The sequence below is a fragment of the Ambystoma mexicanum genome, chromosome 2q (genome assembly GCF_040938575.1).
Source record: "Ambystoma mexicanum isolate Mex_15411 chromosome 2q, UKY_AmexF1_1, whole genome shotgun sequence".
Lineage (NCBI taxonomy): Eukaryota > Metazoa > Chordata > Amphibia > Caudata > Ambystomatidae > Ambystoma > Ambystoma mexicanum.
In genome coordinates this window covers 943565266-943590398 of record NC_090924.1, presented here as the reverse complement: position 1 = coordinate 943590398, position 25133 = coordinate 943565266, and positions in this window count along the sequence as shown.

Here is a 25133-nt window from a genome sequence, read left to right as displayed (position 1 = left end):
GATTTTAGGTGAAAAGAAATTGCACAAGTTGTTTAGGTGCAGTCTATCCAAGTGCACTTTGCCCAGCCATAGGCAAGCAGTGTGCCTGAGGGTGTGGATGGTGTGCCACCACCATGTCCACCGGTATGCCACACTGTGTATCAACATTGTACAGGACACATGCTGCCGCAATGATCCTGCAGACTACTGGTGGTGCATATAGCAACAAACCACCAGAGTGGTCAAAGGAACGGAAACGTGATTTGAGCACTCCAAATGTGTGCTCCACTGTGCTCCGAGTCGCAATATGGGCAGTATTGTACCTTACCTCAGCAGGTGTGTTGGGGTTGCGTATGGTCATTATCATGTATGTGCTCAGAGGGTAGGCACTGTCCCCTGTAGATGTGAGAATGGTTGTCATTGGCATTTGTTTACAGTGTCTATTGGTCTATGTGCAACATGCATGCATGTGCATGGCCATTCATACTCACCAATGAGGCATGTGTTGCCATGCTTCCCAGCTTCCACAGTCCGGTGTAGCGGGGACATCCTGAAGATGTAACTATAATGTGTGCTACCAGAATAGTGGGCATACACTTCAGTAATGATGCCCTTGGCATCATACAAAACCTGAACATTGTTGGAGTGCCAATGTTTATGGTTGCGGTAGATGTGCTCTGTTGCTCTAGGTGGGCGTAGAGCAACATCGGTGCAATCAATAGCACCTAGCACTTTTGGAAAATGCACCACCCCCTAAAAATCCTGGACCACTGCTTGCCTTTCTGCCGGTGTTCTGGGCATATAGATATGCCGGCAGACAGAAGGTTGTGCAGTTATGATTGCCAACACCTGGTGTAGGCAGCAAGACTGTGTGGCCTGGGAGATGCCACCTACTATGGCAGTGGTCTGCTAGAATGATCCAGTGGCCAAGAAATGCAGAGCAGTGTGCACCTTTTGCAAGGGGCTCAGTGCTTGGGAGCACATGGTGGGTGCTGTGAGGTCATCTTCCCACTCCCTGACCAGGTCTAGGATGAAATGGAGGGGAACCTATACCTGCCATAGAGCTGGTCATCAGGCATTCCAAAAAGGCTGGCACATGGGTGGAAGATCTGGGTCCTGGCCATCCTCCTCCTGCAGTGTCCCTGGATGATTGCCGCAAAAAATGGTGCATTCATCGTGGCTGTATCCATGCGTTTGTTGTGCTTGCATGCTTTATATGTATTTGTTAAGAAGCGCGCTGACATTTACACCTGCTATAATGTGGCGTAGGTGTTCCGGGATTTGCGTGTGTTTTTTCGCAGCCCGGCGTTCCCTGTTCAATTCCATGAATGTGTTTATTTAGGACGCGTATGGGCGGTGCGATTGTTTGACAGTGGAATGTCCCTCGTAAAGCCCACATTTTCCCTTGTTCTTCCTCATTGTGCTTGTTTCGCCCCCTTTTTAGGTCGCTGCGCAGGCCCGGCCCACCTTCTTCTTGGCGTCTTGGACAAGCAGTTCTTCGAGTTGCAGTGATGTGGCGGACCGGTGCAGATTCCTTGCAAGTCCCAGGTAAGCCCCACATATTGCTTTCCATGAATCTATGAACAGGGATTTGCGCACAATTTCCCGTGCAAGTCTCTGATTTTTCCTGCAGAATATTCCATTAATCAGGCCCATGTGTGGGTAAAATTCCCATAGTTTGGGAACAAATTTGAAAAATGATAGAAAAAAACATATATTTTGGACATGTTTGGACCTGTAAGGTAATGCCTTTTGTGAATATTGAGAACATCAATGCACCGCTACATTCCCCTGAGTCTTCTAGTTAGGAAATGACACATTTTGCGTAATGTTTCACCAAACAAGCAATACCACAAGCCAAAAACTGAGCCATGGAACACTGGATTTGTATGCTGACTGCTTAAACAGACTTACTTAGCATGTGAAAATAAGGAAAACAAATGTGGTAATGGCAAGCATACATTTTTTGGAAGAGCACAGGCAGAACCTATGAAAGATAGGTGACTTGTGCAGGTTAAAAAAGCGTACAGTGCCTAAAGCAGTGACTAAATGTAGGTTACATTTGGGAAATGAAAGGGTTGTGCAACAAAGTGTAGTATGTATGATAACATTATCAAAACCAAGAGAAAACAACAAATGCCCTACCTTTCCACATTCCCAGAGGTGTCCCGATGAAAACAGTACCTTACATGTGTGGATGCACCTACTTGGGCGCAAAGGGAAAAGGCTAAACCACTGCTATCCCAAAGCTTTTGCAAAGAGGAAATATTTAGGATTTTGGTCTTGTGGACAACCTACACATTTGGGCCTGGGGTGTCGCAGCCACCAAGGAAAACAGGGAGCACCATGCATTTCTGAAATGAAGATACCCATGGGAATACACAGAGGTCTGACTTGTGTGACAAGCCCTAGAATTTATTACACACAAGGCCCAGCAAATTCCAAAATGTAGGGAAAAAAACATAATTTTCAGACATTTACCACCAGGAAACCTCTGAAACACGCCGCCACCAACACAGGTCCTACATTCCCACAAGTGTCCCGTCCCAATGATGAAAACGGTACCTCACATGTGTGGGTGCACCTACCTGGGCAGAAAAGAAAAATTGGCGACCGTCCACAAGTCCAACGACAGTCCCAGGGATCCCCGGCAGGGTCCCCATCCCTTCCCGGAGGGAAATTCTGTAATGCAGCCCAGCCCGAGCTCCAGGATGGTTGGGGGGTGATGTCCATGGCGTTGGGTGGCTGTCTCCCATGTGGGTCGACCATCCCCAAGTGCAGCGGCATTCCCAGGGAGCCCTGTCAGGGAGATCATCCCATCCTGCAGGGGAATTCTGTAACGCAGCCCATCAGAGCTCCAGGATGGTCGGGGCTGATGTTTCCGGCCTTGGGTGCCTATCTCCTATTAGGAGAGTTAATAGAGATGATCACCCCAGAACTCTTCACCAATTCCTTGCCCCCTCTTTTGCAAGAAGCATCTTAAAGTTAAGTTGACCTACCCTAGCCATGGCCATTCAAACTGCACAAAACCACTCAGATGCAACTAAACACTTCCACTCGGCACATTGAGTGAAGGGATGGAAAGATTATAAACCTATATACTGACCTCAACCTCAGGGAGTAGACAAACAATGAGGGTTGTATAGAATCAAGGAAGGGATACCAAAAGAAATCAAGAGATCAGACCCTAAAACCAAAGATCTATAATATTTCCTGTAGAGAAATGGGGCATTTAGCTAGACACTGCCCAAAGAAATTAAATGACAAACCTATGGAAATAGGCTGTTTAAAGGGCAAAGAGTGGAATGAACCCAGAGAGGATTTAGAGACCCTAGCTTATGTTTATGTCAGTCTTCTGTTGACTTCACATATGAAAAGGCTTGGGTCACAGCAAAAGACCTTGAGAATGCCGCCCTAGTTAGAGTTACTTGTGTGCAAGGGGATAATGAAGTATACCCCGAAATACCCATGCACATTAAAATCTGGGGCGAGTCCTGTTCATTATCTTCAGCCCTCATTCTGGGATTCCCTGAGGAAGTTATTCTGGGTCGGGATTTCGCTACCTTTTCTACTCACTTTCCAGAAAACCCACTTCCTTTGGAGAATTGTAACCCCATAATTGCTTCCAGTCAGCCTACTACTCCCAACACTCTCTAATATGGGACTGGGAAAGTCATAATTCCATGAATCCCCTTCAAAATATAAAGAACTTAAGAAACCTGAGTCAACCCTTAGAGACCAGTTCATAGGTTACTTTAGGGAGAGCAATAAAGCCACTCCACCTCTACCTAAATCGTCAAAAGAAAATCAATGGAATATGTGAGAGTTACTGGACATATGTCATCCCTGTTCTCTTCCAGGTCTTAACAAAGAAGAACCTGGACAAAAAATGGGCCTGTCCACCTCGCATAGGGGAAGGGTATGTGAGAAACCTGAAGGTGTCTCACCAGCTAGTCCCCGGGGATCTGTAATTCAGGTGGCCAGGACATGGCCATTGCTTTTGGAGCCAGTTCATGTGGGTGGACCAGTGTGGGAGTATCACTTGGGTGAGATATCCTCGGGAGTGGAAGTGGGGCACCGAATGTTGAGACACGATATCCTCTTCCTAATAAAACCTTTTCCCCATCTTATCAGGTAGGATACCTAGGAACTCAGCCCCCCATTTCCAAACACAAACACTTTTTCACGAACAGTCCAACATGAAACAAAATGGACTAAGACCCGAGCCGTATACCTGACATGTTCCAACACAAGGGTCAGGCAGAGTCAGGCAATTACTGATAATTAGACACACCTGACTTTCAGAACACTGCCCCACACAGATAAAAGACAGAGAATGGAAGCACACTCTGAATGAGACAAAACATCAGAGGAAGTATCAGTTCCGAGATGGTGGTTTAACACAAGTAGAAACACGGCGAGATCAGAAAGCATTGCAAGGAGGGAATTGCCTTTGGCCTTTTCAATGAAAGGAAACCGTGACTTTCAAGAGCCCGCAAGGATAAGAACCATAAAACTGGGAACTAATGCTGAAGAAAGGCGCATTGTGCGTCGAAGGTACACAGGGCTCTCCTGCATCGATAGCCCAGGCGGGGAGGAGAAATTGCCACTGTGGTACTGTCCTTGGCTTCTGCAACAAAGCCGCTCTTGTAAAGTCAGCACAGCTGGTGAGTCGTGGAGACTGATAGCAGACTGGTCTGTGTTAGACCCAAGGTCGCAAGCGACAACGTTGTATGAAGAAAGCTGCAAGGAACATAAGGTTTTTGGGATGACTAACACAAATATAATTGAATATTCAAGGAGTGAGTGAACTATTAAAACAGAATAGATACCATACAGAGTGGTCCGGCACCACGTGGGTGCTTATTTGAAAGTGTCTGTTAGGTATTCAACAGAGAATGTAAAATTGGGACTTATGATTCCTAAAAGGCAAGTGTGAACCCGACAGAGGGATGCGAACGAATACTAGGAGAAGGGAATCCTGCTTTCTGATGAGTGTAATTGTAAATTGTGAGGTCAAAGTGGTCCTGCATCAGGTCAAGCCAAATCCTGTGCACATTCGAAAAGTCTTTGATAGCAAAACTGAAGTTGAAATTGATCCAAGTCTGGCTGAGGGAGACTAATTGCAAAAAAGGAATCTGAGCCCAACAGAAGGGTAGCCGGGGTGAACCGTGAGTCACCCAAGACCTAATCATAAAAAGGAATCTGAACCCGACAAGGGGGATCCGGGTTGAACCGTGAGTCACCTGAGAACTGAGAACTACCTGTAAAAAGGAGGATCCGAGCCCAGAAGAGGGGGAAGCAAGGTGAATACTGAATCAACTGAATTGAATACTTGTGAGAGGAAAGTAACTTTGTCTTTTGTTTTGATATATCAAGCCCTGTGAATCAAGAGAGTGATAAGTAAAGAGACTTGGGCACAGAAGGCCCTGATGCTGGTACTGGAACTGTATCCTTGTGCCGAAGAAGCCAGAGTGTGTGCTATGCTCGAGTGAACCACCTTGCCCTGTGGATATCAGGTAATATTATCCCAATAAATAATGTCGTCATACAAATAGTCACCGGGAAATGGCATAGGTGACATTATTTAGGGGGATAATATATGGGGTAAATGGGAGCGAGGGTTGTGGGTGTGCCCCCCTCTCCATTTACAGAAAATTGGGTGCTGCAGGGGTGTCCCCCGCGGGTTCCATGTGGTAATATCACCACAAAAAAAGACGCCATTCTTGTATGGCAACCTTTTTGCGGTGATATTATCAAATGGAACTGTCCCGTGCTGAAAACGTGTGGAAGGGAGGCCCAGGGCCTGAACATCCTGACTTATTCTTTGTGAATACTTCTTTATTTTTCAATAACATTATCCCACACTATTTGTAAATTAGCGGTAAGGATTGGCAATAGTTTCTTGTAGTATAGGTCCTTTTAATGTTGATGAGACTCCACTAGGACTGGGTTATTATTATTTGATGGTCATCACATGCTCCTATCTTAGATTTAGGTTTATCACACGCTTGTTAAAAGTTCAATATACACCATTGAACTGTGGTCAATTGTGTATGTCTTGCTTTGATACCATGCCTTCCTTATTGGGGCGAGTATATTCTGATACAGAGTCTCCCATTGAAGGGGGAGAGTTTATCCAGCCATAGAGTCTCCCCTACAAGGTGGAGAATTTATTCTGCTACAGAGTCTCCCCCATCAAGGGGGAAAGTTTATTCTGCTACAGAATCTCCAATTAAAGGGGGAGACTTTATTCTGCCACAGAGTCTCCCATTAAAGGGGGAGAGTTTATTCTGCTACGGAGTATTCCCCATCAAGGAGGGAGGTTATTCTGCTACAGTGTCTACCATTCAAAGGGAATAGATTATTCTGATATAGAGCTCCCCCATCAAGGGGGGAGCTTATTCTGCAATAGAGTCTCCCATTTAAGGGGTAGTGTTTATTCTGATACAAAGTCTCCCCCTTCAAGGGGAAGAGCTTATTCTGGTACAGAGTCTACCCTTTCAAGGGGGAGAATTTAGTCTGCTACAGAGTCTCCCCCATCAAGGGGGAGAGTTTATTCTGATACAGAATCTTCCCTATCAAGGGGGAGAGTGTATTCTGATACAGATACTCCCCTTCAAGGCGGAGAGTTTATTCTGGTACATAGTCATCCCTTTCAAGTGAAGAGTTTATTCTGCTACACAATCTCCCCCATCAAGGGGAGTATTTATTCTGATAAAGAGTCTCATTTTTCAAGGGGGATAGTTTATTCTGCTACAGAGTCTCCCCCTTCAATGGGTAGAGTTTATTCTGACAAAGCGTCTCACCTTCAAGGGGCAGATCCGAGTGTGGTGGAAGAGTGTGTTTGGCGGAGGATCATTTTGTTGTTGTTTCCTGGAGGAAGTCTTTCTACTCTGGCCATTATTTTCATTGATCCCTCCCCTACTTTACCATAGCCGCTACGCGGAGCATTGTAGCGGAGTGTGGTGGAAGAGTGTGTTTCGCAGAGGATAGTTTTGTTTCCTGGGGGAAGTCTTTCTACTCTGGCCATTATTGACATTGATGCCGCCACTACATTACCATAGATGCTACGCAGAGCGTTGTAGCAGAGTGTGGTGGAAGAGTATGTTTGGCGGAGGATCATTTTGTTGTTTCCTGGAGGAAGTCTTTCTACTCTGGCCATTATTGACATTGACGCCGCCCCTACTTTACCATAGCCGCTACGTGGAGCGTTGTAGCGGAGTGTAGTGGAAGAGTGTGTTTGGCGATGTTCGGCGTGTGTCAGGCGTTGCAAGCTCCTCCTTGTACTGGTTGCCTTTTGGACTCCTCGCACTCCGATTTTGAGGTAAGAGAAAGTCACCGCATTTGTAAATTATGCCGGGCAAGACAACCACAAAAAGTAAACACTACAACCTTATGAAGAGCAAACCCTATGGAAAATGCTCTGGCTATCAACACGAGGAGCTTGCAACCTCAAACAATAAAAATTGTGACATGGTAAATGCCTCCTCCTCCGATGCCAAACATAATAAAACACGTGTTGGTAAAACTAAACCTCCTTGCATTTCCGCACCTAGCAGAGACTTTTTTTAAACTGGGAATTAACCTCAAACAAAGGCATGCAAAATCGACTGTATCGGAACAATTACTACGGCTGAAATTCATCCACCTATGGGGGGATGAGTGAAAGTATCCCCCCACTCTCCTCTTATGATGACAACTCCTTACTGGAGCTGAGCTATCACCTTTGTGGGACTAATCGAGCAACTGCCGAAGCAGAGGTCACAATGGCAGAGCAAATGAATGATAAAACCACTTCTCAAACACTTGAAGCATCGTGCCATATTGTAGATCCATCTTCCCATCTATCCAGTAATCCCTCTTTGCTTCCTTTATTAGGTCTTTCTAGTTATCAGACACCAGATATACCGGCGCCGTCGGAGGTCATTAATATCTCTGACCATAATGAGTCTGGTAACTCTCATCCCACGATTGAGCTGAAAGAGAAGAACTCCTCTGAATCTACACCATTCCCTTCTATTGGCCTATCTCTCTATCCTCACTAACTGTATATTTATATTGATATTTTATTTCTATCGCGCTCATACACAAGTGTTTCAGAGCGCGACAAGGCAATGGAAGGGGAACAGGGGAGAAAAAAACAACGATCTTACTAGGCCCAGTGACATTGAGAACGTTCAAGTGCAGGGTAGAGGGGGAAGAGGAAGAAGTGCATGGAAGGGGGAAAAAAAGGAGAGTGCAGAGCTAGAAGGAAAAAACAAAAATAATAATAAAATAATAAATAAAAAGACAACAAACAATGGGAGTTCAGCCAGCAAGTGGCAAGTGCTGGGGTTATGGAAGCAGGCCGGGTAGGTATCCCAGTTCAGTCACTTCACCATAGACTCCATCAAAATACCTGTCTCAGAATCAGTCAAAACACTTGGCGTCTACTTAGATTCCAACCTATCCATGGATAAACAAGTCAACGCTATAGCCTCTGCAGCTGCATATCATGCCAAACTAATCAACGCAGTCAGGCCCTTTCTCTCCAAAGAGAACTGCACTAACATAGCCAGAGCCATCACTGGATCTAGGCTTGACTATTGTAATGTACTCTTCCTAGGTACATCCAACAAAAACCTAGAGAGGTTACAAATCATGCAGAATAGCGCTCTCCGGGCAGCCCAAGGCATTGCCAAACGAGAACACATCTCGGAAGCCAGAAAACGAGCACACTGGCTCCCAATAAAAGAAAGGATCATCTTCAAAACGCTGACACTGACTCACAAGTGCTTTCACCTTACTGCCCCCGACTACCTCTCCCAAAGGATCCACCCCGTCTCTACTACGAGGCCAACCAGATCACCATATACTAACATGCTTTCTGTGCCATTAGTAAAAAAAGCCAGAGCTGGCGGTTCCAGCTTCCCATATCTCGCACCCACTCACTGGAACGCCCTACCTCCTATAATCCGAGGTGAGGCCTCCCTTTGCACCTTCCGCAAATCCATAAAAACCATCTTATTCACATAAGATTCCTCGCACCAGCTGAATACATCTCCTATGTTCCAGTGCATAAACTGTTTGTAATGACCAACTGTACCAACCAAAACAGCAGCTCTATGCCTGTTGAATACATAATGTACTGATGAATGCTTCTTTGCCTGTAACTAAGCTCCTGCAAGTAACAACGCCTCAATGCCCATGGGTTACTTGCGCGCTATATAAATTTAAATAAATAAATAAATAGGTCTGAAAGTGCAGGAAGAAAATGGGAGGGATGTATGGGTACAGATACAGATCCCAGTGCAGGGGGTGGCCCGAGGCAGTGCGTGAGGGTGGCAAGATGAGCAGGTACCTGGCCCTGGAGGACAGAGGGTGGCCAGGTGCATGGTACAGAGGGAGAGTAGAATCAACAGGGGAGAGGAGAGAAGAAGGCAGAAGCAAAGTGGAAGGTTTTGAGGTGCTTCCGGAACCAGAGATGGTTCTCCTCAAGTTTTAGAGTGGCAGGGAGGCTGTTCCAGATGGATGCCCCAGCCGAAGACAGAGATCTACTCCTAGCTCGTTTCTTTGAGAAACGACTGACCCTGAGGGAGTTAGAGGTAGAGGAGCGGAGTGCTCGAGATGGGAGGTATTTGCAGAGGGATAGCTGAAGGTATGTTGGACCCAGGCCCCAGAAAGCCTTGTGGACAATGCAGAGGGTTTTGAATTTAATCCTTGCACCCACTGGGAGCCAATGGAGAGATTTCAGAGATGGAGAGATACGATCCCAGGGCTTGAGGCCAAGGACAAGTCTTGCAGTCCTGTTCTGGATAAGTTGTAAAGGGCGGAGAGTAGAGGCAGGCAGATTAAGAAAGAAGGCTGTTCCAATAGTCCAACTTAGAGAGAACCAGAGCTTTGGAGACAGCGAGCTTCTGGGGAAATGAGAGTAAAGGAAGAATACCTCTGAAGAGGTGCAGTAGGAAGTTTGACTTTTTTGATACAGCAGCGATGTCGGCGGAGAAGGAGAGTGTGGAATCAAAGTTGACACCAAGGTTCTTGGCCTCACAGGTAGGGATAGGAGGAGGGCCAACTGAGGCCGGCCAGAGAGTGAGGGGAAAGGAAGTTGATGTTGTGCCAATGAGGAGGATCTCTGTCTTGCTGGCAGTAAGACAAAGATTGTTGGCGGCACACCAATCTTGAATGGCATTTAGGCGATCAGTGATGAGAGAGGTGGAGGAGGTTGCGGAGGGTAGCCTGAAAATGAGTTGAGTGTCATCTGCCTAGCACTGGAAGTTTGAGCAGAAAATGGCAATACAGTGGGCGAGAGTTGCCAGGTATTGGTTGAAAAGCCAGGGCGAGAGGTTAGAGCCCTGGGAACACCACAGGTGGAGAGGAAGATAGATGATAGGAAGGACCCAAGTTGGACCTGGGAGGGTCGATCAGAGAGGAAAGAGGTCAGCCAGGCTAGAGCCTGATCGGTGATGCCCAATTTATCCTGGAGACGGTTGAGCAGGATGGTATGGTTGACCGTGTCGAAGGCAGAGGAGAGATCAAGTAGGATGAGAACAGAGGGAATGCTAGAGTCAAGATTGGAAAGCAGATCTTCACAGATGTTCAGGAGAGCAGTTTCCGAGCTTCTGCCAGATCTGAAGCCAGACTGATGGTCATGGAGACAGCCAACAGAATCAGAATGGAGGTTTAGCTGAGAGATGGCCAGCTTTTCAAGGAGTTTGCCTAAGAAGGGGGTAATGGAAATTGGGCGATAGTTGGCCGGAGAAGAGGGATCCACTGTGGGTTTCTTGAGGAGAGGATACCCATTATACCCACACCCACCCTACCTCCACTCTCTCTACCCCCACCAACCCACCCTACATCGACTTTCTCTATTCCCACCCACCCTACCTCCACTCTCTCTACCCCCACCAACCCTACCTCAACTCTCTCTACCCCATCCACTTTACACCACACTCTCTATCCCAACCCACCCGTACCCCCACTCTCTCAACCCCCCACACACACTACCCCCACTCTCTCTACCTCTACACCTACCCTATCCTCACAAACTGTATACCCACATCCACAATACCTCCACACTCCACCCCCACTATCCACCATAACACCACTCTCTCTACCCCCACCCACACTACCCACACTATCTCTACCATAATCCACCCACCCTATCCTCACTGACTCTATACTCAAACACAACCTCCCCAACTGTCTCCATCCCACGCACGTTACACACACTCTCTCTACCCCCACCCATCAACCTTTCTCTACCGCCACCCACCCAACTCTCTGTAAAAACCACCAACACTCTCTACTCCCTCACATCCTTTCTCTCAAACTATCGCTTTATTTCTTACCATCTTACTATCAACCTTTCTCACTCATATTTCCTCTTGCTCATCATCGATGGCACCCTCTATCAATTGTTCCTTCCCTGCTCTATTCTCCTTCTTCCTCATTCTCTTGCACATCCCCACTCCTCAGCACATCCTACTTTCAAACGGTGCACTCTCCACCTGGCACACAGTGCCTATAAATGTAAAATGCAAATAACAGCAGTAAATTCCCAAAATATTACTACAAGCAAAGACGAGACACACTTTTCAAATCTTATTCATTCATGCTTTTTCATATATGTATATATAGAGCTTCATGTCAAATGCCGCTCTCTCTCCCGAGCAATGTAATTATAGCTGTTATGATTACCCAATTGAATGGTCCATGAGAGAGAGAGAAAGAGAGAGAGAGAGAGAGAGAGAGAGAGAGAGAGAGAGAGAGTGTTTTTAATATCGGGGTCGGACTGGGCCATCAAAATGTCTCGAGCACCAATGAAAAAGTGGCCCATGGTTGCAAATGGCTATTCATTCCTTTTGTGACACTGTTTGAATGCTAACCTAGTGTGAATTTTTTGATAACGTGTGATGCAAATTGTGCATTTTAAAGAATGGGCCGCAGAGTGAATTAACACATCAAACTGGGCCAAATTGTGAAAGACAGTGGCCCATGTTGACCAAAAAAAATGGCCCATACTGCCATTTTGTGTTTTTGGTTCGGCGATGGGCCTATTGCTCTATAGGCCAGTCTGAGCCTGTTTGACATTGCTTTTATTTTTTTAAAAGCTTGCATGTTTGAAATGTTATGAAATGCTTTGAAGCAGTCCCACGGCAGTACAATGTTTCTGCTCTGTATAATGTTTAACGAGGGAAAGAGGTTGTGAGTAATGAGGGGCAAGGAGGGATGAAAAGATTAGCCCTCACAGACTACTGACTGTAAATGTAAGGCGAAGAACAGGGAGGGCACTGCAGAGGGAATGACAAGAATAACAACTAAAACATTTTGCACAGAGGTTCCGGAGTGTTAAAGTTCCTATATGTCAGATACTACATCCTATGAAACCACTTGAAGACTTCATCTGGGATCCAGTTGCTGAGATATGAGATTAATTTGAGATCCATTTAGCCTATCAAATGCCAGAATACATCAGATTACTTTTTGTTTACCTTTTATTGTGTTGGTTTACTAATGTTGGATATGTTATTTCACTCCATCAACTAAATTTTCATTTGTAATTATGGGATGACTGAAATACAAGGTAAACCATACCAATACCTATTTGCTAACATTTGCTCAACCCATAGGAAGAGCACTTTTTGAGCAGCTTATAACTTTGTCCCACCTGGACGAATCTTAACCAAACTCTGCAAACAAAGTATATGGCCTCCTCGGATTGATTTTGCAATGTTTAGTGAGGTTTTGTCAAGGGTGGGGCAAAGTTATAAGGGAGGTCACAAAATGTGTGGTTTTTCTCATAGACACAATGCAAACACATTTTAGCTCATGCCTACAGTGCAAACAACTGCACGTATTTTCACAAAATTTGTGGCAGGAGCGGTCGCTTTGTCCCAAAAGCATGCTTTTGGAAATTCAGTGTAATTCTCTCCAGTAGTTTTTTTAAAAACAGCCAAAATATAGGTTAAAAAAATTGGGATATCTGGTTTCGGTGTGATGTCTGCAGACATCGGACGTGCTTGCTGATTGAATGGTGGAAAACGAGAGCTGCATCAGATATTTAGAAATGGTCGCCATTTTGGATTTGTGGACAGCCGCCATTTTCTGTGGACATCGCGGTCAAAACATATTAAAAAACACAACATTGCAGTTGTCAAACTAATGAAACAATCTTTGGGGAGGTTAGGGGTGATGAGGATGGGATGGGATATCCCCATAAAAAGCCAAAAAACGGGTGGTTTTCTACCTTCAGCTTTCACAAACAGTCCGGGACAGCCCTGTAATGTTCGCAAACATTTAAGATGTTCGGGAGCATCCATACATATTTTTGTATTACAGCGTTGGTGAACAGAAGTATTTGGAAGGCTTATAATTTTGGCGCCACTGAATGAAACTGCATGACATTTTGTGATATCATTCTAGATCTGTGTTCAATGACCTTGGCCGTGAAGCCAGCGGTGCGGGCTGCACTCCTATAGCCACTAGTAAGTGGAGTCTTTAAACTTCAGATACGTAATTGTTCGAAAAAACAAACACAAAGAAAATCTTTTCATGTGTAGCTGTATTTTATTCTTAAATCTCACAAGATCTTAGATCTCTTATTCATGCAGGTGCCTATACGGGTGGCCAATGCATTTCGGAATGAATTCCTTCATCAGGGCCTGGAAAAAATCAATGCGACACCCATTTAAGTTGAAAAATCACCAAAGAGTTAAAGCGAACCCCCATTTAAGACCCAATGTTGTGTATCCATTATGTACCAGATTGCAATGAACCCCATACATTTCACATATAAGAGCACAGTTCAGAAATGCACATGTGTATATGTATCATTAGATAAAGAATTACATAAAGATAACATTTATATCAGCATGTAAGTACAAAAAAGAAGTACATACGGTTACCGATTGAAGTGTGTAAAGACAGCCCAGCGGTTTGGAAACAATCAACAAGCATCAAAGAAAACAAAACGAAAGGAAATCAGGGTTAGTTATCGCTCTTTACATAAAACACTATCTGTGTTTATCTTCCCTTCTAGCACAAGGAAAATGGAGTCTGACCTGGCTTCCCTGTAGACTTGTATATCAGCGTTTCGCTAGTCGTGTAATCACTCAGCTTAATCTGGTCTGTGCGTGTGTGGTAGACTCGTGCTCGTCAAAAATCCTAAAGAAGACATAAGGACGAGTATCTTTAGTCTATCTAATGGCTCAGCATTACAGAACAACGCAGAGCGTTGTACTTCGCTTACCTTGTGTCAAATCACAGTGCCACAAAAGCTTTCAGAGAATCGCGGGTGCGCGCGTTCCTCTGCATGCACTGTTGTTAAAAGTTACCATGGTAACTTGATCATGTTAAAGAGGGAGAAACCGCCGGTACACCCGGCGGCCATGTTGGAATAGACTCGAACACTTAAACGGTCCATAAAACAATTGAGCACAGCAGCCTAGTGATTACCTTTCCACTATTGCAGGTAGATCTAAGTTTAAATGCAAGTCTACAACATGTCATTACCATGAAAAAGTGACCGGTACTTTAATTCGTTTCTCTAAACAACTTGTGATAACAATGTCTATGTCTACACTTTCTACGTTAATGTATGTCACAAATCCTGCTTCTAACCTTTAGTTTATCTGATGAATTCAGTTCAAACCTAATCTGAATCAAAATACCCTATAATTGACACGTGGTCTACTCCATTATTATGTAGAATGCGGTTCAGCATAATCTGTCATATGAATGTACATAATGAAAAAATTGGTCATGGATACAATTACAAAAAACAACTCAAATCAAACTCTTCATTCATTCCATCCGGTGCTAGGGAATCCAGTTTATCAATCCAAAAAGCTTCCTGCTGAGCCCTCCATTTCTTCATATCTTTGTCACACTTCCTGGTGGATTGTAGCTCTAGTACTGCAAATTTCAATTGCGTCACAGAGTGTCCTTTTTCTTTAAAATGTCTTGTTACTGCTGAAGTCAAGTTGTTATTTCGAATGCAGGACTTGTGTTCGTTTATCCTCACTCTTACTTTTCGTGATGTCTCTCCCACATAATATATACCGCATGGGCACTTGATAGCATATATTACGTTTTCTGATAAACAAGTAGCATGGTGCCTAAGCTTAATTTTGGCTCCAGTTTTAGGATGCGTAATGTAGTTGCCTTTGATCACGTTGTTGCAATTGCTGCAACTCATGCAGGGATAAGTGCCCGGATGTTTGTCTGATTTTCTATTAGAATTCTTGTCTCTCGTATTCACCAACATGTTGCATAGGTTGTTGCTTCTCTTGTAGGCGAAGACTGGTGGTTGGGGAAACAGATCCTTGATTCGTACATCGCTTGCGAGTATACTCCATCTATTCCTGATAATGTCTTTGATTTTATTGCTTTGTATTGCATACGTGGAGATAAACACCAGATCTGGATTTTTTCGTTCAGTTCTTTTAGTGAGCAGTTGTTCTCTTGTCCGTGTACTAGTCTTTTCTCTTGCTGTTTGTAAATCAGTTTGAGGATATCCTCTTAATTTCAACCTTTCTTGAAGTAGTTCCAATTGCCTTTCACAGTCTTCTGTGTCACTAACGATCCGCTTTATTCTCAGCATCTGTCCGAATGGTAAATTACGTAACAGATTCGGCGGGTGAAAGCTCATGCGATGTAGTAGGTTGTTTCGATCCGTTTGCTTTGTATACAGTGTAGTATTTATCCTGTTTCCATTAATTACCGTTTGCACATCTAAGTAATGTACATTAGGGTCACCAACCTCTAGGGTGAATTGTAGCCGTGCATCTATCCCATTCAGGTATCTCAAAAACACATCCAATTCTTCTCTTTCTCCAGACCATACTCCAAAGATGTCATCAATGTACCTCACCCATGTTTTCAAGTGAGGCTTCCATCTGGCATTTTCCAGGATGTATTTACTTTCAAAAATGTACATAAAGCTGTTGGCGTACGCGGGTGCCATGGTTGCTCCCATCGTTGTCCCGGATATTTGTTTGTAATACTTCTGACCGTACTCGAAAATAGAGTGTGTGGCTATAAATTTCAGTAAGATCATTAGAAACTCCTTATTTGCTCCAATCTCCCCAGTTTGTAATAAGATGGTCTCTACTGCCTCTTGACCTTGTTCGTGAGGTATACTTGTGTAGAGGCTTACGACGTCTATAGTGAACAAGATATCATGTTCCTCCAATACGATTTGATTCAAGATTTGCAGAAAGTGTGTGGTGTCCTTAACAAAGGTAGATGTTTTTTGTACAATGGGTTGCAAGAAGTAATCAATGTACGTCCCTAGTGGTTGAAGTATACTCTCAGTTGCTGCCACTATTGGTCTTCCTGGTGGTTTCTCCATCCTTTTGTGTATTTTGGGAAGGATGTATAGGTGTGGCATTTTGGGGAATACTGTAAAAAGATATGACTTCGTTTTTTCTGTGATCCAATGGTTTTCTAATGCTTCGTCAAGAAGTGATTCCAACTCCTTCTTGATCTCCATAGTAGGATTGTGTGTTAACTCCTTATAAGTATTACAATCAGCCAATTGCCTTAAACATTCAGTGTGGTAATCTTCGGTGTCTTGTATAACAATCGCGCCGCCCTTATCCGCTGGTCTAATAGTAATGGAATCGTCTGAAAACAGATTTTTAATCTGAGAAAGTTCCCCTCTGTTCAAATTATATTTCCTAGGATTTTTAAACTGAATTTGTGATATATCTTTCATGACCATCTTTTCAAAAATGTCTATAGCTGGTACGTGCACTGGTGCACAGAAGGTGCTCTTGGGTTTGAACTCTATGTATTCACTTGTTGCCTCTGGAACTGGTGCGTTGGATATTTCAGCAAAGTAGGTTTTAAGCTTGAGTTTCCGTATTAATTTATAAATTTCCACTTTAGTCTGGAACTTATTCGTGCTGTGGGTAGGTACGAATTTTAAGCCTTTCTCCAATGTGCGAACTTCTAGGCTGGATAAAGTTCTTCGAGACAAGTTTACTACTAGTTCCGACTGGACTGTTGTCTGGTCTGGACCCCTTGGTACCTTCTTCCTCTTTCCTCTCCTCGTCCTCTTCCTCTTTGGTCTAAAAAACCTTCGGTGGTTTGGTTAGGTTGTTGTAATGGTCTTCTGCCTGTTCCTGAACCACTCGCTGTTTGATTATCAGTATTCTGCTGTGGTCTTGGTTCTGCATCTGATTCTGAACTACTGTTGTCACTAGTTGGTCTATTTGTCCTCGTATTGGCTTGTGTATATTTATCTGCCCATGTGTATACCTCGTTGTTCAAATAGTCATATGTATCTCTGCGGAATTTTCTAACTTTTCTCGCTTCGAGATCTTGTTCGTAGCCTTCAAGTTTGGCATTGATGTCTGCCAAAATTTCTGCAAAAGATTCGGCCTTAGTTATCATTCTAGATCTGACCTTGAATCTTTCTTCACAGTTTGGTGCTGTTTTGCCAAGAGGGAATAAAATTAGAGGGGGGGGCCAAAATATTTGAAAGGCTTATACATTTGTTGCCATTTCACGAATCTGCACACAAGTTTGCAAAAAGATGTAAGACCCAGATTTGACGGGGCAAAATTAGAAGGGGGGTTGAACATTATTAGATGGTTTATAACTTTTATTGCCGTTTGACGAATGTGTACAAAAGATTATAGACCCAACCTTTAATGTTTTTGCAAAGTCTGAATTGGTTTTGTCAAGTGGAAGCTGTTAGGGAGAATTCTCATGTCTGTGTATAATTCCCTTCAACCTTTGAGACCCCCAGCTCTTTTGCTGGACTTTAGGACTTTTCATTTTAACCCTGGAGTGAGTGAGAACTTTTTCTCACTCTCTCATGTGTTTTGACCTGCTTTGAATTGTGTGTTTTTGGAGTCTGACAAACTCCATATGCATCTACATTTTGTATGGTGACACGCAGCACCTTCAGTGCAGTGTCACAGAGAAATCTTTTAGATTTCTCATAAGGTTTAAATACCTTTTCTTGTGTGAACTACTGTTCCCAAGAATAGTAAAGTGAAATGGACTTTACTTACCTTTTCTCTTTGTAGGACCAGCACACCCCATATTATGTTGAGTGCTGGGGGATTACCTGTTAGGCCCTTATCCTACATTTGCATGTAACATTTTTAATGTTACCCTCCCTACTGTAAATGGCTGGTGGCAGTGGTTTAATTTCCTACCATTGTGATCTTCTACCGCAGGTTGAACCCTCAGCTGCAGTACAGCAACATGGGTGACCATTTTGTCTTTTTTTACCATTTTCTGTTTGCAAGGTTTTTCTTGGGTTTTACTCTGTGTGTTGAGCCAGGTTTGTGCCCTTTGTTCATTTTGCCTTTGGTCGTCTTCAGCCCTGAATCCCGAAACTCCCCTGTCCTTTGTCTCTAGGAGTGCCTGAATGCAACCAGTCCTGACTGGTTTGCTGGCTGTCCTTTTAGGACAGCCACTCTGCTTTGCGATTGAAAGCCTAGGCTGTGAATGAATGGGAGATACCTGCTTAAAAGGTGAGTGTTTTCGGACTAGAGGCGGAGTTGACCACTGGGAGAAATACCTGATTCAGAAACTGAGAACGAAGCTTGCTGCATCCTCCTGGACTTGTGAATTGCCCATTGAAGCCCTGCTGCTGTGCTGAAACTCCTATTTCAATTTGACAGAGAAACTCCGGATGGAACTACTTCTCCCCTTGGGTTAGTGGGACCAACTAACCCCAAGACGAACTCCACTGGACCATCTTCCCTGACTGGCTGTACTTCTTTTAATGCTGCAAGAACTGAGTGCCAGGGGTTGAGTAATCCATAGTTGCAACATCTGAAATCTAGCTAGACTCTCCAGGAGTCTCCTAAGGACCCCCCAGAAGCAGGACGACCAGAGCTCGAGTCCCCTTACTAGAGTGCAGAACCCAAGGAGTGAAGGAAGCCCAACCGGCATCCAAGATCCGTGACGGTGCTGTTCACTAAGCGCTGAAACCGACGACCTGCCAAGTACTGTGGCAGGAGCCCTCCAGATGTCCTCCCCTTGACCCTACGACTGAGGTTCAGGAACACGGGGTCTTCACCTCTGTAGTAGGACAAAATCCAGCTGGACCACTCTTCTTCAAACCAGAGGTACTGTTTTAGACTTGGGGTACTTACCTCATTGTCTTTTAGCTGTGCTTTTCTCAGTTGGGAATTGCAGTGGCTTACCTTTAGAGTTGATTCCAACTCTTTTCACAGTCTTAACAGCTTGTGACCCTACAAGTGATTTGTGAATAAACTCTATAACTTTGTGCAAGACTTTGATTCTAAGAAGTGCTTCAGTGCCACAGACTGTTTCAAATTGACTTTGGCTGTCCTGGCTCCCTGCAGACTCTTCTAGCCCATTGCCTTTGATATTGTTTGTCCCTCATAGGTGGCAACTTGTTTTGGACTGTTATTGCTGGGAAATACTTGCCTGGATTTCATTGGAAGATTTAAGTGTCCTCACATATACTGAGAACCTGTTTAACAATTTTCCTTCCTTAAACCTTTTCTTTCTGCAACCTCAGAATCTGCAAAGTATAACTAGTGTGATATATATATGCCATTACTGTCCTTGTGATTGAAGTCACCTCAGGGTGTAGGAATTGTGTATGAAGCATGTCCAAAGATTATCCACTAACTTGCTCTGAACATGAAAAGTAATTTTAAAGTATACTTACATTGTTACATGAATTGCCTCTTTAAAGAATGCTTATTTAAAAATTGATGTTAAATAAATAAATAACTATTTATAACAGAAATCTTGAGTGTAAGTGTTACTTGGCTACTTGTATTTACGGATATCAGTTGTACAGCTCAACAGCTCACATTTACCCCTCTTGAGATAGGCCTGGGTGCTCAGTCACACTACCAACTTGTGTTGTACAGACCTCTACCACAATGTGGGTTGCCTAATACCAAGCAGATAAGTGTTGTGTAGTTTCACACAGTGTGACTGCACCAATTCTTACCTAATACTGGGGGCAGGCGTTGGGATTGATGTGGAGTGGTTACATTGACTATGTGTTGTAATTGTGCTCAACTAAACCAGCCACAAGGCTAAACTCCAGCAAAAAGGTTAAGCAATTGTAACATGCCAGATATGGATAGCTTTAATTATGTGGGATGTTTTGACCCACTTTTGCTCTGCTATGCCGCATCACTATGCTATGATGGTTCCAGAAATAACAAAATGGGCGCGAAACCCTTGTGCACACCAAAATCCCTGAAAATCTCACTTTTCAACACACAAAAAGATGGCTGCCAATCTGCCACGCATATTGTCAGTGGAAGAACAGAGCTCTTACTACCGGAATGTGTCACTGGGCCTCAAAACAATTGAAAGTGGAGTGCAGAAGGAAAAAGCACTGCTTTGCTAAATGAAACCCCAAATCTTGCTTTAAATCACCTTTTCTTTGTGCTGAAACTTCAGAATGTCGGTACAGAACACCTTTAAAATACTCAAAATTCTTGCTGGGTGCTACAATTCACTTAGTATAAGAAATCATTGTGAACCTACAAGGCCCTGAAAGGCTGAACGCATAAATAGATTTCCACAGCAAAAAGTGGCCTGTCTGTGGATCTGTCAAAAATCTCTGTGCAGCAGACGGCTGCTGGGATGACAGCTGTCAGGGGCCTGCCTGATTAAACTTTAACATGTATAAACTGAAATCAAATGTTTGCAATCTAAGAGGCCTCTTACTGATAGTAACCCATATTGTAATTGTTTTGATCCCATGGTTCAAACTCCTGAACTAGTATGCTACCTGTGATTTGAAACAACAAGTGTGTTTTGTGCTAAGGAAAAAGGCCACGGAATTTAACAATTAATATAAACCTCTGTGAAATTTCGTTTTGGGAAACTTTTACACATGTAAAACAGCTTTTGATTGCTTCCGACTTGAATTTTAAGATTTCAAATGTTTTCTTTGCATTAAATCATTGCTTGTGTTTGTTTGCAACTATCCAAAGTGGCTCCCATAAGAATTTATAACAATTTCAGCAATTTTGACATATTTGGTGTTTTCGTCCAGTCCATTGTAAGATAACTTTAAAAGCCATTCTGACAGCTTGACAGTCAATTCCGTTTTTCTCTTGTGTTGAAAGGGGGAAAGTGGGATTGTTATTCTATTTGAATTCTGCCATTCCAGAATACCTGCTCTCTCCTCCTATCTCTGTACATTGTCTATTGGGGGTTGAGGGGTGTGTAGGGGGAACCTATAACCACAGTGCTATTTGATCTGAACCAACACAAAGTATTATTTTCTGTACTGAATTGTTTTGCTTACGACTTACTCCTTGTGTATTAAAGAGATTATTCAGTGTTACCTCACCCCATTGGTGATTGTTGTGTACCCATTAAACTTATCGTGATTACATTTTAAATACATAAATAAATATTTACCTTTGAAAACCAGCCTGATTCCTGTTTCAGTGTGACCAGGGGGGGGGGGGGGGTTTCAGGAGAAGGGCGTGATAAGAGTGGTATATCGTTCAGATTAAAGAACTTTTAGACAAAAATAAATAAGGGTTTCAGTTGTGCACTACATGCTAGGCGTTGACTTAGATGTGTGCCGGATTGAAATCATGTACAGCTTGGGGGCTTGTCACGAGATCCTGAATTAGACATACCACTTGTGACAATCTAACACATCATGCTAACTGACGGGGTACATACAGCTTGTTGGGCTACCATACTGTGCTACACTGTAAAAACATCCTTCAAAAGAAATACTCAAAGGTGTTGGGCCTGTTTTGCAAAAGTAAAGTAACCCTGAGATAAGTCAGAAGGAAATTAATATTTCCGGAATGGCAACCCCAGTGGAAATCAGTATTGCGAAGAAGACCTACTGCACACATTGTTTGTCAGGGGTGAATGGGTAGAGCAGGATGAAAAAGTCTGGCTGCAGGAAATCAAACAACAAGTCACTGCCACAGAATTAGATACACCAGGTACTTAGTGAATTGTATATGGCCTCAAAAGTAAAAGAAAAGCAATGTAAAATTGCCAAAATAGCGGCTTACCTGTACCTCCATATTGAAGTAATACAGGAAAAATATGCCGAAAACCTAGATCTGGCAAAGAGGCAAGTACAATCCCTAGAGAAACCCCAAATTGATCTGGACTCTGTAGAGAAAAGGCTACAAAAGAGCCAGTAATCAGAGAGAGAAACCAGGCAGTACCTCACAAAAGTAAAGGAAGATCTGGATCTCCTGCAGCAAGAGAAAGTAGAGCAAGACACCAAATTACTGACACTGCAAAAAAAGTGTCAGGAAAGATTGGATTTGCTACAACAGAGCCAACAAAAGCTGGAACAGCAATTACATTATAATAGACCCTGTGCAGGGCAGATAATTGCCCTGGAAAGGCAGATTGATGAACTAAAGGAGGAAAATAATAAATTAATAGTGAAGGATCTTCACACTCAAACAGATTTTGATGAGGAGCACCTGAAATTATCTTCCATTAGGAAACAAAGGGATGACCTGCTGAGCAGAGGGACGGCCTAGGCTAGGAAGTCAGCCATTTAAAAACCAAGCTAGAAGAAAATCACCTGGCCCTTCAGGGACTGGGTGAACTCAAAATGGACTATGAAAAGCTGTTAGAGCATACCAGGAGGGTGCAAGATGCTCTGGCAAAGAATAATCAGGCCAGTAAGGATCAGACTCAGGAGGTGAGTCTCCTGCAGCAAAACTTGGCCCAATACTCCCAATCTAGGCAGGAAGCACAGAGAGACAATGAGGCTCTCTGTGAAACAAATGACAGGCTCCATAGACAGATAGCCATGAAGGAACAACTAATAGAGACCAGTTAGGCCTTAATAGAGGAACAAAAGGGTCATATTCTTGCATGTCATCAGGGAGTAGGGGCTGAAAGAGATGAAGTCAGATGGGAGAGGGAAACCCCTGAGAATAACCTCAGGAACCCTGGCATCAGGGACTTTAATCCCTTCAATTCCATGAACTCTGCCACCCCCATGTCCACTGGCTCATATGAACCAAGGGCCACAGGGATGGTAGACTTCAACCCCATGGCAAATATGGGGTTAATAGGTCAGCGCTTCGCAGATTTGGATGGGCGGGCGTCTATGTACAGGATCCCAAATACTAGGACCATCTTCTCTGATCAGGGAGACTCCAGTGAGGGGAGAATCAGAGAACTGGATCCTCAGAAATATAACTTACCAAGAGACCAGGCAGTGACATTTGGTGGGGAATTCCATGAGAATAGGACCACTAAGAGCATACTAAAAACCTCTTCCCAGCTACGAAAGTGGAGGGGTACTCACCCAACCTGGGAGCAAGGAAGAGTCAGAAGACTCTTCTGAGCGCCGCAGGTCCCAAGAAACTAGGCCCCCACATTCTGCCAGCCATTACCAAGCTTGCAGAATCCAGGAGAGTCTAGAAGGTCAGACAGCCACCTCTGGTAGCAGTGCCTCTGAGTCAGAGGATGAGTGGTCCAGGGTGACCAGAACTAAAAAGGCTAACAAAGTTATAAGAGCTTTACTCAAGGATCCCCTGAAGCAAATAAAACCTATTAGGAGCGTCATCACGCCCTGCCACAAAAATGCCAAATATTCGGTTTGGGAGCACCTTGAATTATTTGAGCAGATGATGGAGACTTTCCACCTGAAGGACAGCCAAAGCTGTATTCAGTATGTAAAGTGGACATTTTCACCTGAGTACTCCAGCTTCTTTGCAGGGCTGGAGGATCAGAACCATTCCAGATGGTCCACCAATAGGGTGGCCATCCTGAAACATTTTTCTATTCATAGGAACCCTCAAGAGGCCTGCAAGACAGCCTGAAACCTACAATGTGGGGAAGACCAGGCCCCACAAGAATTTGTCCAGGAATTGAAACACGCCTTTGCGCAGACCTCTAGAAGTGGACGCACTGACAGTAAGGAATTTGTGAACACCTTCTTTCATGCTCTCCCCAAATATATTATAACCCAGCTAGTGAGGGACTTTCATGAGCAAAGATCACTAGACTGGGTCATTGAACAAGCAACACGCATCTATGAAGTGCAGAAGCCACTAGAAAGCAAAAAAATTAGCAAAAGCCCCAAACCAACCAACACCCCTGCTGCTGCCAAGGTGGTGGAGGTGAAGGTTTCCCCCATTTTAGATCTGGAGATGGGGGCCTAAAAACCTTCCCGCACAGAATCCGACCAACCCCAGACCCAGAAGGCCCTCGGGCCAATCCCAAACAGGGAGTCAGGGAGGTAACCCCACAAATGGGATCCCTAACTCCCCTGACTACATCAGCCCATGCTACAAGGGCAACAGACCAATCCTGGGCTATGTGTGGACTCCCCCAGCCCAAGGGGGGGATCCAACCAGACAGCTGGAAACCAAGGGAACTTCCCTCCTCACCTTCTTCAGGAGGGCAGTAATCCCCCAAATGGCTCAGGATCTGGGTCGTATGCTGAGGGCTCAACAGAACCCTCAGATGAGCATGGCGGCTCAGAACTCCTCAAATCCAGGGTCTGGTGCTCCAGAACAATGACGGGGGAAGAACCCCAACAACCCACCGGTTCGCAGGGAGGAGGCACAGGGGAAAGGGGGTGTAAAGCCTTAGAGGAAGCTTCCTTCCCCACTTGTGAAAAGCCCCTGGAAACCCAGGAACCAGAACCAAAATCTCCTGCCCCTGAAAATCTGCAACCCAAGGAACAGAGAGTGGGTAGGAGAAATAAAGAGCCTAAAAAGGCCCATTTTGTGGAGGAGATGCAGATCGACCAATTTGAGGCAGAGGGGTCCTCAGAGGATCCTGGGAAAAGGATCTTCTCCTTCAGGGATGGGGGAACTCCTCCCAAAAAAAAATGGGTCCCAAAGGATCCAAATACAGACTGGGTAGATGTGGGGACTGAGTTAAAACCACCCATCATTAAACCCCAGAATGACCAGCACGAAAATCCCCTTGTTCAAATCCCTTCTGGTGACTGCCTCCAAAAAGAGGGGGGCAGCCCAGAATCAGAGCTAGGGGAGTCCAAAACTTCCCCCATATCTAGCTGTTACCTTTTTCTCCCAGGTTCCCAAGAACCCAAACAGAATCCTGCCCAAATCACCTCTCTGTCGGTATCCAAAACAAAGAAATTAACCCACCAATTGGCCAAAAATGTGCATTATCTTTGCACCATTGAGGAAAAGGAGGAAAGATTTTATGCCCTGGTGCAAATACAGGGG